Source organism: Aotus nancymaae, unplaced genomic scaffold (genome assembly GCF_030222135.1).
Source record: "Aotus nancymaae isolate 86718 unplaced genomic scaffold, 86718_ANA_hifiasm-v0.15.2.pri h1tg000108l, whole genome shotgun sequence".
Lineage (NCBI taxonomy): Eukaryota > Metazoa > Chordata > Mammalia > Primates > Aotidae > Aotus > Aotus nancymaae.
In genome coordinates this window covers 28,928,988-28,943,873 of record NW_026988523.1, presented here as the reverse complement: position 1 = coordinate 28,943,873, position 14,886 = coordinate 28,928,988, and the positions used below count along the sequence as shown (strand labels likewise).

General features: G+C 40.4%; 1 long non-coding RNA gene across 1 annotated transcript; it reads left to right on the top strand.

Annotated features, from left to right (window-relative positions):
- Nucleotides 1-4: 4 nt before the first annotated feature.
- LOC135272261 (uncharacterized) lies at nucleotides 5-14,885 on the top strand. Its single transcript, XR_010340366.1, has 4 exons — nucleotides 5-116; nucleotides 459-594; nucleotides 1,912-2,024; nucleotides 14,835-14,885. It is a non-coding gene; the product is annotated as an uncharacterized LOC135272261 (long non-coding RNA).
- The last annotated feature ends 1 nt before the right edge of the window (nucleotide 14,886 follows it).

Genomic DNA, 14,886 nt, shown 5'->3' with positions numbered 1-14,886 from the left:
AGAAGAGCCGCAGGTGCAGGAAGAAGAGCCGCAGGTGTGGAAGAAGAGCCACAGGTGCAAGAGGAAGAGCCGCAGGTGCGGAAGAGGAGCCGCAGGTTCGGGAAGAGGAGCCACAGGTGCGGAAGAAGAGCCGCAGGTGCAGAGGAGCCGCAAGTGCGGAAGAGGAGCCGCAGGTGCAGGCTGCTGATATGGGGCCTCTCACCAGGAAAATACAGATTAATGAAGACCTCATAAAGGTCCTTCAAAACTTTTTACAGATCATTGGAAATGTTCACATCTCAGATTACCTGTAGGGCATCTTCAGACACTATGCACACATTGAATCCCTTGCCCAGTGCTTATCAATATCCCACTTGAAAGTATAGGCGGACTGTCTCAAGAACATTTGTTCTCTGCTTGTCAACTGAATAATACTTTTATTACTATTTTCATGTTTACACTTACTTTTTGACTTCTAGGACCTGCAAATACAACTGGTTATCCTGAAGACATATCAGCTGTGGAACGCCTGACCCAGAAAGTATTACTTCTTTGGGAAACAGTTGCTTCAGTAGAATCCTAGGTCAAGAAATTTGAGGAAACCAAAGACAACAGGTAAGTCACTGGAATATAGACTCTCACTCTCTCTCTCTCTCTCTCACTCTCTCACTCTCACTCTCTCACTCTCACACTCTCACTCTCAATGTCTCTCTCTCTCTACGCGCGCACACACACACACACACACACACACACACACGGAGTCTCACTGTGTCACCCAAGCTCGAGTGCAGTGGTACGACCATGGCTCACTGCAGCCTCAAACTCTGGGGCTCAAGGCATCTTCCTGCCTCAGCCTCCTGAGTAGCTGGAGCTGCAGGTGCATACCACCACACCCGGCACAAACCTTGTTTTTCTACTGTGAAATAAACCATGGTATTGGTTTTTCATAAATGGTATTTCATCGGGAAACTGCTCTAAAGTTTCCTACTTTGATCGGTAGCAGCTATAGATGCCTCTTTCTGACGTGTGGTTCTGTAAAGAGCAGCAGTTCTTTTGGACACATAGCAATAGTTATCCCTCACACTCATACCTAAGTCATCTCCCTCTCAACTGAATCTTTCTCCTCTATCTGCATTTAACCATGTTCACATCTCTCCCAGTCTAAAAAAAGAGAAAGAAACCCCTGCCTTTGCCCCAACTTTATAGCTACAGCCCCGTTTAACCTTTCTTTTCCAACAGACTTATTTGCCTGTACTCCCTGTCTCCATTAGCATCTCTCTCACTAACTACTCAGGCTTTCAGCTCTACTTTAAACAGCTCTCTGTTGGTTATACATTGTCATAGCTTGTTATCTTTATAGCACTATTACACTCACAATGGCACACGTCTATGATTAATGAATGTTTTTTTCCTCCACTAGATAGTAGGCTTTCCCTTAGAATCTGGAACAGAGTCTTTCCCATAGAAGGTGCTCAATAAATATTTATTGAATGAATGAAGAATACTGGTAACTCCTATTATATATGTTTCCCTCTTGCCTGTCCCGTTTCCCTCTTACTCCTTTCTCTTAGCTGCTTTCCTGAGCTTCCAGGTTCTCTCTCCTTTTTCTTCTTTTTGCTCCCATGTTTGAATTCCACCTTACAGGGTTTTAAAGATTAAAAAGATAGTGAATATGACATTGATTTGAAAACTATACAAAACTATCAAAAGCTTAAGTACTAAGATAGCGGACTTTTTAAGTCATAGTACATGCTAATGCATTTTCTTGCTTCTTGGGAAAACTATAAAATACTATCAAAAACTTAAAACTAAGATAGCGGGCTTTTTAAGTCATAGTACATGCTAATGCATTTTCTTGTTTCTCAGGATGAACTGTGGCTTCATGTCTCACTGTGCCATTTGTGTATTGCTTCTTCTCTCTTCTTTCCTCAGTTGCTGCTGATGCTAGAAGGACTAGTAGATGAACAGAGTCAGCTCAGTGAGGACTTAGAGGCAAAGAGACAGCTCTCTAGCAGTCTGGTGAAGTTCCATGCCCATCCAGAGAGGTAAGAGAATGGCTATTTTTTCCTTTTATTCTTTGTTGAAATTTTTATTTGTTTAACTATTGTGTTCTTTTTATGCCTTTTTTTATTCCTGAAGTGTAGATGCTTATGATACTGAACAGGGGATAAAAAACAGGGACAATTACTGGGGCTACCCATGTCGTCATTTGTTTTATGGATTGCTCTGAGCCTCAGTGTCAAAATCTTAAGTCAGGAATAGTGCCTGTTTCACACAGTGATTGCAGAGATTAAATGAGAACAGCGCTTTGGTGTCTAAAACAATGCCTTGCATATAGTCAGCACTCAATGTGTGTTCCTTTCCTTTTGTGATCCATGTCCTATTAAAGGCTGTTCTATTATAAAAGTAAGGCTACACCCTATCTCTACCGAAAATACAAAAATTCGCAGGGCATGGTAGTGTGCGCAGGTAGTCCCAGCTACTTGGAAGGCTGAGGCAAGAGAATCACTTGAACCCAGGAGGCGGAGGTTGCAGTGAGACAAGATCGCGCCACTGCGCTCCAGCCTGGTGACAGAGAGACTGTCTGTCTCCAAAAAAAAAAAAAAAAAGCCGGGCGCGGTGGCTCACGCCTGTAATCCCAGCACTTTGGGAGGCCGAGGCGGGTGGATCACGAGGTCAAGAGATCGAGACCATCTTGGTCAACACGGCGAAACCCCGTCTCTACTGAAAATACAAAAAATTAGCTGGGCATGGTGGCGCGTGCCTGTAATCCCAGCTACTCAGGAGGCTGAGGCAGGAGAATTGCCTTAACCCAGGAGGTGGAGGTTGCGGTGAGCCGAGATCGCGCCATTGCACTCCAGCCTGGGTAACAAGAGCGAAACTCCGTCTCCTAAAAAAAAAAAAAAAAAAGTCGGGCTATAAAGGGCACTGATATTTATTTAATATCATTGAAGAAAATATATTAATTCGGATGGCTAATATCACCCTGAGACCACCGAGAGCCATCATGATGAATACATTTTGTTCTACCTCTTGATTTTTGTTCATATATATGATACCTCTCTGGATCATTTTATATTCCTTTCATTTCTTTTCCTCATTTTGCCTTCTATTTTAGCACCTTTTTTTTTTTTGCCTCCCTTGCCCCAGACTTGGAGCTCTTTTGAAGTTGGGAGCAGGTCTCTTGTTCATCTTTGTATCTTGCATTCTTTATCTACTGGTATCTAGCCAGATGTTTTGCATATGATAAGCACCCAATACACCTAAAGATTGTATTAAGCCTGGGTGGATTTTGGATAGATGGAGTAGAAGGAAGAAGAAATCCAGATCAAGGATGCAGCAGGAATGTGTTAGTTTCCTGTTGCTTCTCTAACAAATTATCACAAACAGTGGCTAAAAAAACACAGACTTATGATTTTATAGTTCTAGAGATCAGAAGTCTGAAATTAGGTCTAACATGGCTCAAATTAAAGTGTTGACAGGGCCATGTTTCTTTTTCTTTTTCTTTTTTTTTTTTTTGAAGAAAGAAAAAAAGAATGAAGAAGAGGAAGAAAAAGGAAGAGAAAGAGAGAGAGAGAATGGGAGTATTGCTTTCTTGCCCAGGCTAGAATGCAGTTTAGTAATGGGTATTGAAAACCTCTTTTATACCAATAATTATACTTAATGATGTAGACAGGAAGGAATAAGGGAAGAAAATAACAAACAAGCAGCCAACCAATATTTCATTTAAACCTATGAAATGCTATGTGATTACTGAGGAGTGATTTACTTCCAATTATGTAGTCACTTTTGGAATAGGTGTGAGGTGGTAATGTATATTTTGTGTATTTGAAGTGGAGAGTTCTGTAAATGTTTATGAAGTTTACTTGTTCCGGGTCTGAGTTCAAGTCCTGGATGTCCTTGTTAATTTTCTGTCTTGTTGATCTATAGAATTGTTAGCTCTTCTTGTTACATTGATCCTTTTGCCATTATGTAATGTCCTTCTTTGCCTCTTTTGATCTTTGTTGCTTTAAAGTCTACTTTATCAGAGGCGAGAATTGCATCTCTTGCATTTTATTTATTTGTTTATTTTTACTCTCTTGTTTGGTTGGTAAATCTTCCTCCTCCTCTTTGTTTTGAGTCTTTGTGTATCGTTGCATGTGAGATGGGTCTGGATGCAGCATACCCATGGGTTTTGGCTTTTTATCCAATTAGAATTTATGTAAGTTTAATACTGCCATTTGATGCTAGCTGTATGTTGCCCATTAGTTGGTGTAAACTTTTCATTGTATTAATGCTCTTTGCTTTTTGATATATTTTTGGAAAGGCTGATATTGGTTGTTCCTTTATATATAGTGCTTCTTTCAGAAGCTCTTGTAAAGCAGGCCTGGTGGTGGCGAAGTCTCTAAGTGCCTGTTTGTTTGCAAAAGATTTAATTTTTCCTTCGTTTGTAAAGCTTAGTTTGGCTGGATATGAAATTCTGGGTTGAAAGTTCTTTTCTTTAAGGATGTTAAATATTGGCCCCCACTCTTTTCTGGCTTGTGGGATTTCTGCTGAGAGATCTGCTGTAAGTCTGATAGGTTTCCCTTTGTGGGTAACCTGACCTTTCTCTCTGGCTGCCCTTAGTATTTTCTCCTTCATTTCAACCCTAATAAATCTGGCGATTATGTGCCTTGGGGTTGGTCTTCTTGAAGAATATCTTTGTGGTGGTCTCTGTATTACCTGGCGTTGAATATTAGATAAATAAATCAATAACTAAGCAACCCCTCTGGTGGCTCATGTTTTTAATGCCCCGCCCATTGGGAGCCTGAGCCGGCTATATTACCTGAGGTCAGGACATCAAGACCAGCCTGGCCAAGATGGTGAAAGAATCCCTGTCTCTATTTAAAAAAATAATAAGATGAAAATTGAATAAGTTGAATATTACCCTGCCTTGCTAGGTTGGAAAAGTTTTCCTGAATGATATCCTGAAGAGTATTTTCCAACTTGGATTCATTCTCTTCATCACATTCAGGTACTCCTATCAAACGTAAATTAGGTCTTTTCACATAGTCCCATATTTCCTGGAGACTTTGCTCATTCCTTTTTATCCTTTTTTCTCCATTCTTGTCTTCTCGTTTCATTTCACTAAGCTGGTCCTCGACATCTGATATCCTTTCTTCTGCTTGATCAATTCGACTGTTTAAACTTGTGCATACTTCGTGAAGTTCTCGTGTTGTGTTTTTCAGCTCCATCAATTCACTTATATTCCTCTCTAAATTGTCCATTCTCGTTAACATTTCATCAAATCTTCTTTCAAGGTTCTTAGTTTCTTTGCATTGGGTTAGAACAAGTTCTTTTAATTCACAGAAGTTTCTTATCACGCACCTTTTGAAACCTGCTTCTGTTATTGGAACACACTCGTTCTCCATTAATCCTTGTTCCATTAACTGATGAGGAATTGTGATCCCCTGTAGAGGGAGAGGCATTCTGATTTTGAGTATTCTCTGCCTTTTTAGGCTGATTTCTTCCCTTCATTATGTATTTATCCCTCTGTCGTCTTTGTAATTACCGACTTTCTAACTAGGTCTCTGAGTGGACGTCCAACTTGTTGATTTCCAGCGCCAAAATCTAAGCAATCCACTGCGCCGGCCAAAACAGCGGTGTTAAGATTGATGGTGCTTTTCTGCCCGGGAATCTCCGGACTCTACACCAAGAACTACTGCGCTGAGGTGTGAGCAAAACCGCCGCGCCGGCCACAAGAGTCGCCCTGGCTACCCGTGGGGCTCCTCTGCTGGGAATCTCTTGGTCCATGAGCAACAAAAACTCGTCTGAAAGTGTGGCGTCCTCTCGTTCTCTGTGCTTTCACTGGGAGCTACGAGCCTGAGCTGCTAATGATCAGCCATCTTCTTTAGTGCCTTTTCATTTATTTTTTACTATTCAGCAGTTTTCTAATTTATTGTTGGGCTTTAACAATGTTTTCTTTGTACCAGGAAAATGAAGGCAGACGTAAGGTATGATAGGACCAGTTGATTTTGTGACTTTTTTTTTTTTTTTCAGAAAAGCAATTTATTAGAAATAGAGACAGAGGTTCCGGATAAGTTTGGGGTTTTTTTGAGATGGAGTCTTGCTATTTTGCCGACGCTGGAAACTGGTGGCACAATCTCGGCTTACTGCAACCACTGCCTCCCAGGTTCAAGTGATTCTCCTGTCTCAGCCTCCTCAGTAGCTGGGATTACAGGGCCATGCCACCATGCCTGGCTAACGTTTGTATTTATATTTATTTACTTATTTATTTGTATATTTTGAGACAGGCTTGGATTTATGCAGGCTTGCATTTATTCATTTTCTTAACTATGTATATAATGATTTAGAGGCTGTCTCGCATTTCTTGATGGATTGATTGATTGATTGATTAATTTTAGACAGATTCTTGCTCTCACCAGACTGGAGTGCAGTGGCACAATCCTGGCTCACTGCAACCTCCTCCAAAGCGGTTCAAGCGATTCTTCCGCCTCGGCCTCCCTTGTAGCTGGGAACCCAGGTGCGTGCCACCACACCCAGCTAATATTTTTGTATTTTTAGACTGGGTTTCTCCATGTTGGACAGAATGGTCTCAATCTCTTGACCTCGTGATCCAACCATCTCGGCCTCCCAAAGTGCTGGGATTACAGGACTGAGCCATCTCGCCCGGCCTTTATTTATTTATTTACATAATTATTGATTTATTTCCTTAGAGGCAGGAAGGCCGGCTTGCTTTTATTTATTTATATTTTTATTTATTTATTTAATTATTTTCATCTTATTATTTTTTTAAATAGAGACAGGGATTCTTTCACCATCTTGGCCAGGCTGGTCTTGATGTCCTGACCTCAGGTAATATAGCCGGCTCAGGCTCCCAATGGGCGGGGCATTAAAAACATGAGCCACCAGAGGGGTTGCTTAGTTACTGATTTATTTACCTATCTATTAATCGATCTATTTAGAGGGAGACTTGCATTTATTTATTTATTTATTTGCTGATGTACTTATGGAGAAGCAGGTCGAATTTACTTATTTATTTATTTATTTATATATTTGGAGGCAGGCTTGGATTTATGTATTTATCTATCTAGCTATCTAATTATTTAGAGGCAGGCTCACATTTACTCATTTGTTTTATTTAGACCCAGGCTCACAACATGATTTTTATACTTACGTGTTTGTGTGCAGGCTTGCATTTATTCATTTTCTTAACTATCTGTATAATACTTTAGAGGCAGTCTCGCATGTATTTACTTACTTATTTATTTATTTTGGAGGGAGTCTTGCTCTGTCACCAGGCTGGAGTGCACTGGCCCAGTCTTGGCTTATTGTGACCTCCACCCTCTGGGTTCAAGCGATTCTTCTTCCTCAACCTCTGGAGTATCTGGGAGCACAGGCGAGTGCCACTGTGCCTGGCTAACATTTTTGTATTTTTAGTAGAGATGGGGTTTCACCATGTCGGCCAGGATGGTCTCGATCTCTTGACCTCGTGATCTGCGCATCTTAGCCTCTCAAGGTGCTGGGATTACAGGTTTTAGCCACTGCACCCGGCCTTTATTTATTTATTTATTTACTTAGTTGGCAGGCAGGCCGTGTTGCATTTATTAATTTATATAAATCTATATTTATTTATTTAATCATTTTCACCTTACTATTTTCTTAAATAGAGACGGGGTTCCTTTCACCATCTTGGCCAGGTTGGTCTCTATGTCCTGACCTCAGGTGATGTACCTGGCTCAGGCTCCAAATGGGCAGGGGATTAAAATCATGAGCCATCAAGCGGGGCTATTTATTTATTGATTTATTTATCTGTCTACCAATCAATTTATTTAAAGGCAAGCTTGCATTTATTTATTTATTTACTGACGTATTATGGAGAAGCAGATTGCATTTAGTTATTTCTATATTTATTTACTTATTTATTTATTTATATATTTTGAAGCAGGCTTGGAATGATGTATTTATCTAGCTATCTAATTATTTAGAGACAGCCTGACATTTACTCATTTATTTATTTAGACCCAGGCTCGCAACATTTATTTATATACTTATGTATTAGTGTGCAGCCTTGCATTTATTTATTTACTTATCTATCGATATAATGATTTAGAGACTGACTTGCATTGATTTACTTAGATGCAGGCTCGGATTTATTTATTGATTGATTGATTTGTTTTAGACGGAGTCTTGCTCTGTCACCAGGCTGGAGTGCAGTTGTGCAATCTTGGCTCACTGCAACGTCTGCCTCCTGGGTTCAAGCGATACTTCCGCCTCAGCCTCCCGAGCAGTTGAGACCACAGGTGTTTGCCACCATGCCTGGCTAGTATTTTTGTATTTTTAGTAGAGACGACGTTTCACCATGTTGACCAGAATGGTCTCAATCTCTTGACCTTGTGATCCGCCTGTCTTGGCCTCCCAAAGTGATGGGATTACAGGCGGGAACCACTGAGCCCAGCCTTTATTTACTTACTTACTTATTTATTTACTTACAAGCAGGCAGGCCATCTTGCATTTATTTATTTATATATATATATATATTTATTTAATTATTTTCACCTTATTGTTTTTAAAATAGAGACAGGGTTTCTTTCACCATCTTGGCCAGGCTGGTATCGATGTACTGACCTCAGGTGATATACCCGGCTCAGGCTCCCAATTGGTGGGGGATTAAAAGCATGAGCCCCCAAGGGGGGCTATTTATTTATTGATTTATGTATCTATCTATTAATTGTTATATTTAGAGGCAGACTTGCATTTATTTATTGACATACTTATGAAGAAGCAGGTGGCATTTAATTATGTATATATTTGGAGGCAGGCTTGGATTTCTGTATTTATCTATCTAGCTATCTAATTATTTAGAGTCAGGCTCACATTTACTCATTTATTTGTTTAGACCCAGGCTTGCAACATTTATTTATATACTTACGTATTAGTGTGCAGCCTTGCATTTATTCATTTACTTACCTATCTGTATAATGATTTAGAGGCAGGCTTGCATTTATTTACATAGATGCAGGCTCTGATTGATTGATTGATTGATTGATTGATTGATTTTAGACAGAGTCTTGCTGTGTCACCAGGCTGGAGTGCTTTTGTGCAATCTTGGCTCACTGCAACTTCCGCCTCCTGGGTTCAAGCGATTCTTCCGCCTCAGCCTCCCGAGTAGCTGGGACCACAGGTGTGTGCCAACAGGCCTGGCTAATAATTTTGTATTTTTAGTAGGGACGAGGTTTCACCATGTTGGCCAGAATGGTCTTGACCTCTTGACCTCGTGATCTGCCTGTCTCGGCCCCTCAAAGTGCTGGGATTACAGGCATGAGCCACCACACCCGGCCTTTCTTTACTTACTTACTTTTCTTTATTTACTTACTTATTTATTTATTTACTTAGAGGTAGGCAGGCCATCTGACATTTATATATATATGTGTGTGTATATATATATGTGTTTATTTATTTAATTATTTTCACCTTATTATATTTTAAATAGAGACAGGGTTTCTTTCACCATCTTGGCCAGGCTGGTCTCGATGTCATGACCTCCGGTGATATAGCCAGCTCAGGCTCCCAATGGGCGAGGGATTAGAAACAGGAGACACCAAGTGGGGCTGCTTATTTATGGATTTATTTATCTATCAATTAATTGATTTACTTAGAGGCAGACTTGCATTTATTTATTTATTTGCTGATGTACTTATGGAGAAGCGGGGCTAATTATATATTTGGAGGCAGGCTCAGATTTATGTATTTATCTGTCTAGCTATCTAATTATTTAGAGGCGGGCTCATGTTTACTCGTTTATTTTATTTAGACCCAGGCTCACAACATTATTTTTATACTTACGTATTTGTGTGCAGGCTTGCATTTATTCATTTTCCTAACTATAATGATTTAGAGGCAGTCTTGCATTTATTTACTTATTTGTTTATTTACTTATTTGCTTTTTATTTTCTTTTTTTCTTTTTCTTATTTTTAAAGACGGGGTTTCACCATGTTGGTCAGTCAGGTCTTGAACTCCGGACCTCAGGTGATCCGCCCGCCTTGGCCTCCAAAGTGTTTGGATTACAGGTGGGAGCCACTGCGCCGGGCCAATTTCTTTATTTATTTTAGACAGAGTCTTGCTCTGTCACCAGGCTGGAGTGCACTGGCCCAATCTTGGCTTACTGCAGCCTCCGCCTCCTGGGTTCAAGCGATTCTTCCTCCTTAGCCTCCGGAGTATCTGGGACCACAGGCGAGTGCCACCGCGCCTGGCTAATATTTTTGTATTTTTAGTAGAGATGGGGTTTCACCATGTCGGCCAGGATGGTCTTGATCTCTTGACCTCGTGACCCAGCAAGGTGCTGGGATTACAGGCTTTAGCCGCTGCACCCGGCCTTTATTTATTTATTTACTTAATTTAGACCCAGGCTCACAATATTGTTTTTATACTTATGTATTTGTGTGCAGGCTTGCTTTTATTCATTTTCTTAACTGTCTGTATAATGATTTAGAGGCAGTCTTGCATTTATTTACTCATTTATAATTTGTTTGTTTGTTTATTTATCTTAGAGGGAGTCTTGCTCTGTCACCAGGCTGGAGTGCACTGGCCCAATTTTGGCTTACTGCAACCTCCGCCTCCTGAGTTCAAGCGATTCTTCCTCCTCAGCCTCCAGAGTATCTGGGATCGCAGGCGAGTGCCACCGTGCCTGGCTAATATTTTTGTATTTTTAGTGGAGACAGGGTTTCACCATGTCGGCCAGGATGGTCTCGATCTCTTGACTTTGCGATCCGCCCATCTCGGCCTTCCAAAGTGCTGGGATTACAGGACTGAGCCATCTCGCCCAGCCTTTCTTTATTTATTTGCCTAATTACTGATTTATTTACTTAGAGGCTGGCAGGCTGTCTTGCATTTATGTATTTATATTTTTATTTATTTATTTAATAATTTTCACCTTATTGTTTTTTTAAATAGAGATAGGGATTCTTTCACCATCTTGGCCAGGCTGATCTCGATGTCCTGACCTCAGGTGATATAGCCGGCTCAGGCTCCCAGTGGGTGGGGGATTAGAAACATGAGCCACCAAGTGGGGCTGCTTATTTATGGATTTATTTATCTATCTATTAATTGATTTATTTAGACGCAGACTTGCATTATTTATTTGTTTGCTGATGTATTTATGGGGAAGCAGGTCGAATTTACTTATTTATTTATTTTTATATTTGGAGGCAGGCTTGGATTTATGTATTTATCTAGCTAGCTATCTAATTATTTAGAGGCAGGCTCACGTTTACTCATTTATTTTATTCAGACTTAGGCTCACAACATTATTTTTATACTTATGTATTTGTGTGCAGGCTTACATTTATTCATTTTCTTAACTATAGTGATTTAGAGGCACTCTTGCATTTATTTACTTATTTCCTTTTTTTTCTTTTTCTTTTTTTTATTGTTTTTTGAAGACAGGGTTTCACCATGTTGGTCAGTCAGGTCTTGAACTCCCGACCTCAGGTGATCCGCCCGACTTGGCTTCCCAAGGTGCTGGGATTACAGACTTTAGCCACTGCACCCACCTTTGTTTATTTATTTACTGAATTACTTATTTATTTACTTAGTGGCAGGCATGCCGTCTTGCATTTATTTATATATATAAATCTATATTTATTTATTTCATTATTTTTGTCTTACTACTTTTTTTAAATAGAGACAGGGTTTTCTTTTTAAAGAGAACCTTTGCCAGGCTGGTCTCAATGTCCTCACCTTAGGTGATATGCCCAGCTCAGGCTCCAAATGGGCGGGGGATTAAAAGCATGAGCCACCAAGCAGGGCTATTTATTTATTGATTTCTTTATCTATGTATGAATCGATTTATTTAGAGGCAAACTTGCATTTATTTATTTATTTACTGACATACTTACGGAGAAGCAGGTGGCATTTAGTTATTTCTATATTTATTTACTTTATTTGTGTATTTTGAGGCAGACTTGGATTGATGTATTTATCTATCTAGCTATCTAATTATTTAGAGGCAGCCTGACATTTACTCATTTATTTATTTAGACCCAGGCTCGCAACCTTTATTTATATACATATGTATTAGTGTGCAGCCTTGCATTTGTTTATTTACTTATCTATCTGTTTAATGATTTAGAGGCAGGCTTGCATTTATTAACTTAGATGCAGGCTCGCATTTATTTATTATTTATTTACTTATTTATTTAAAACGGAGTCTTCTCTGTCACCAGGCTGGAGTGCAGTTGTGCAGTCTTGGCTCACTGCAGCCTCCACCTCCTGGGTTCAAGCAATTCTTCTGCCTCAGCCTCCCGAGTAGCTGGGACCACAGGCACGTGCCACCACTCCTGGCTAATATTTTTCTATTTTTAGTAGAGACGAGGTTTCACCATGTTGGCCAGAATGGTCTCGATCTCTTGACCTCGTCATCTGCCTGTCTCGGCCTCCAAAAGTGCTGGGATTACAGGCGTGAGCCACTGCACCCTGCCTTTATTTATTTACTTACTTATTTATTTGTTTACTTAGAGGCAGGCAGACCATCTTGCATTTATTTATTTGTGTATATACATATATATATATATATATATATTTTTTTTTTTTTAATTAATTATTTTCACCTTATTATTTTTTAAATAGAGACAGGGTTTCTTTCGCCATCTTGGCCAGACTGGTCTCGATGTCCTGACCTCAGGTAATATACCCTCCTCAGGCTTCCAGTTGATGGGGGATTAAAAGCATGAGTCTCCAAGTGGGGCTATTTATTTATTGATTTATGTATCTATCTATCGATTTATTTAGAGGCAGACTTACATTTATTTATTTATTTACTTATGTACTTATGGAGAAGCAGGTAGCAATTATTTATATATTTGGAGGCAGGCTTGGATTTATGTATTTATCTGTGTAACTATGTAATTATTTAGAGGCAGGCTCACATTTACTCATTTATTTATTTAAACCCAGGCTGGCTACATTTATTTATATACTTATGTATTTGTGTGCAGGCTTGCATTTATTCATTTCCTTAACTATCTATATAATGATTTAGAGGCTGTCTCGCATTTGTTGATGAATTGATTGTTTGATTGATTGATTTTCAACGGATTCTTGCTCTCTCACGAGGCTGGAGTGCAGTGGCGCAATCCTGGCTCCCTGCAACCTCCCTCTCTTTGGTTCAAGTGATTCCTCCGCTTCAGCCTCCCTTGTAGCTGGGACTCCAGGCGCGTGCCACCACATCCGGCTAATATTTTTGTATTTTTAATAGAGACCGGGTTTCTCCATGTTGGCCAGGATGGTCTCACTCTCTTGACCTCGTGATCCAACCGTCTCGGCCTCCCAAAGTGCTGGGATTACAGGCGTGAGCCACCGCGCCCGGCCAGAAACCAGAAATTTCATTTAACAAGTTACTTGTAATGACAGTCACTAATCGCAAATGTAGAATTGAATAATTTAAGTAGATTATGAATTTTGCAGCCATCGGCCGGGCGTGGTGGCTCACGCCTGTAATCCAAGCACTTTGGAGGCCAAGGTGGGTGGATCACCTGAGGTCAAGAGTTCAAGAACAGCCTGACCAACATGGTGAAACCTCGTCTTTAAAAAATATATACATATTAAAAAAAAAAAAAGAATTTTGCAGCCATCACCTCAGTCCCCTCTTAGAATACGTTTCTTACCTCCCCAGGTTCCGCAGAGCCTCTTTGCAGTCATTTTCCAATCCCTGGTCACCACAACAGAGCCTGAACAAAATAAAACATTTGGAAAACAGACAACATTAAATTTAATCATTTATTAGATTGGAATTTTATATAATGGACCATTGTCTTACTCTTGTGGCAACCAGAGGAGATATTTTATTCTAAGGACTTTCTTTGGGGGAACTTAATAGTCCTGTTTATTGCTCTCCTTGAATTGGTTCATCTGTGCTGGTGACAAATAGTTGCTATCAAACCTTGTCTGGTGAGCACAAGCGAAAGAGCTAAAAGAAAATCTCCTATTAGAAATGCAGATGATGAATTTGAAGATAATGTTATGCCGAGATAAGTTTATTTATTTATTTATTTATTTTTTTTTTTTTTTTTTTGAGACAGAGTCTCACTCCGTCACCAGGCACCAGGCTGGAGTGCAGTGGCGCGACCTCGGCTCACTGCAACCTCTGCCTCCTGGGTTCAAGCAATTCTCCTGTCTCAGCCTCCCGAGTGGCTGGGATTACAGACATGCACCACCATGCCAAGGTAATTTTGTATTTTTAGTAGAGATGGAGTTTCTCCATGTTGGTCAGGCTGGTCTTGAACTCCCAACCTCAGTTGATCTGCCCGCCTCGGCCTCCCAGAGTGTTGGGATTACAGGTGTGAGCCACCATGCTGGAGTGCTATGTGCAGTCTCAGCTCACTGCAACTTCTAGCTCTAGGGTTCAAGTGATTCTTGTGCTTCAGGCTTTCGAGTTGCTGGGACTATAGGCATGCACCACCATGCCCAGCTAATTTTTTATTTTTAGTAGAGACAGAGTTTTTCCATGTTGGTCAGGCTGGTCTCGAGCTCTCAACCTCAGGTGATCCACCCACCTTAGCCTCCCAAAGTGCTGGAATTACATGCGTGAGCCACCACACGTGGCTGGGAGTTAAGTATTTTACCATCTTTTTTCTTTCAGAAATTGGGTTGGTAACACTGAGGAGACACTTCTTACCTGCATGAAATGCCCTTCATTATCTTCTTCAAGTTGCAAGGGCTCTGGAACAGCCCTTGCAGAGCCCTATTCTTGTTTCGTTTTCTCTTGCATTACTGGCTGATAGTGATATGATATGCAAAAGCATTTGCCTCCGTGTTAAAATATAAACATGGCAGATATTGTTTCCTCTATTTACATTTGGAACTTTCTCCTCTACAGTCCATGATGGCTGTGCAAGAAGAAGAGCTGCAGGTGCGGGAAGAAGAGCCGC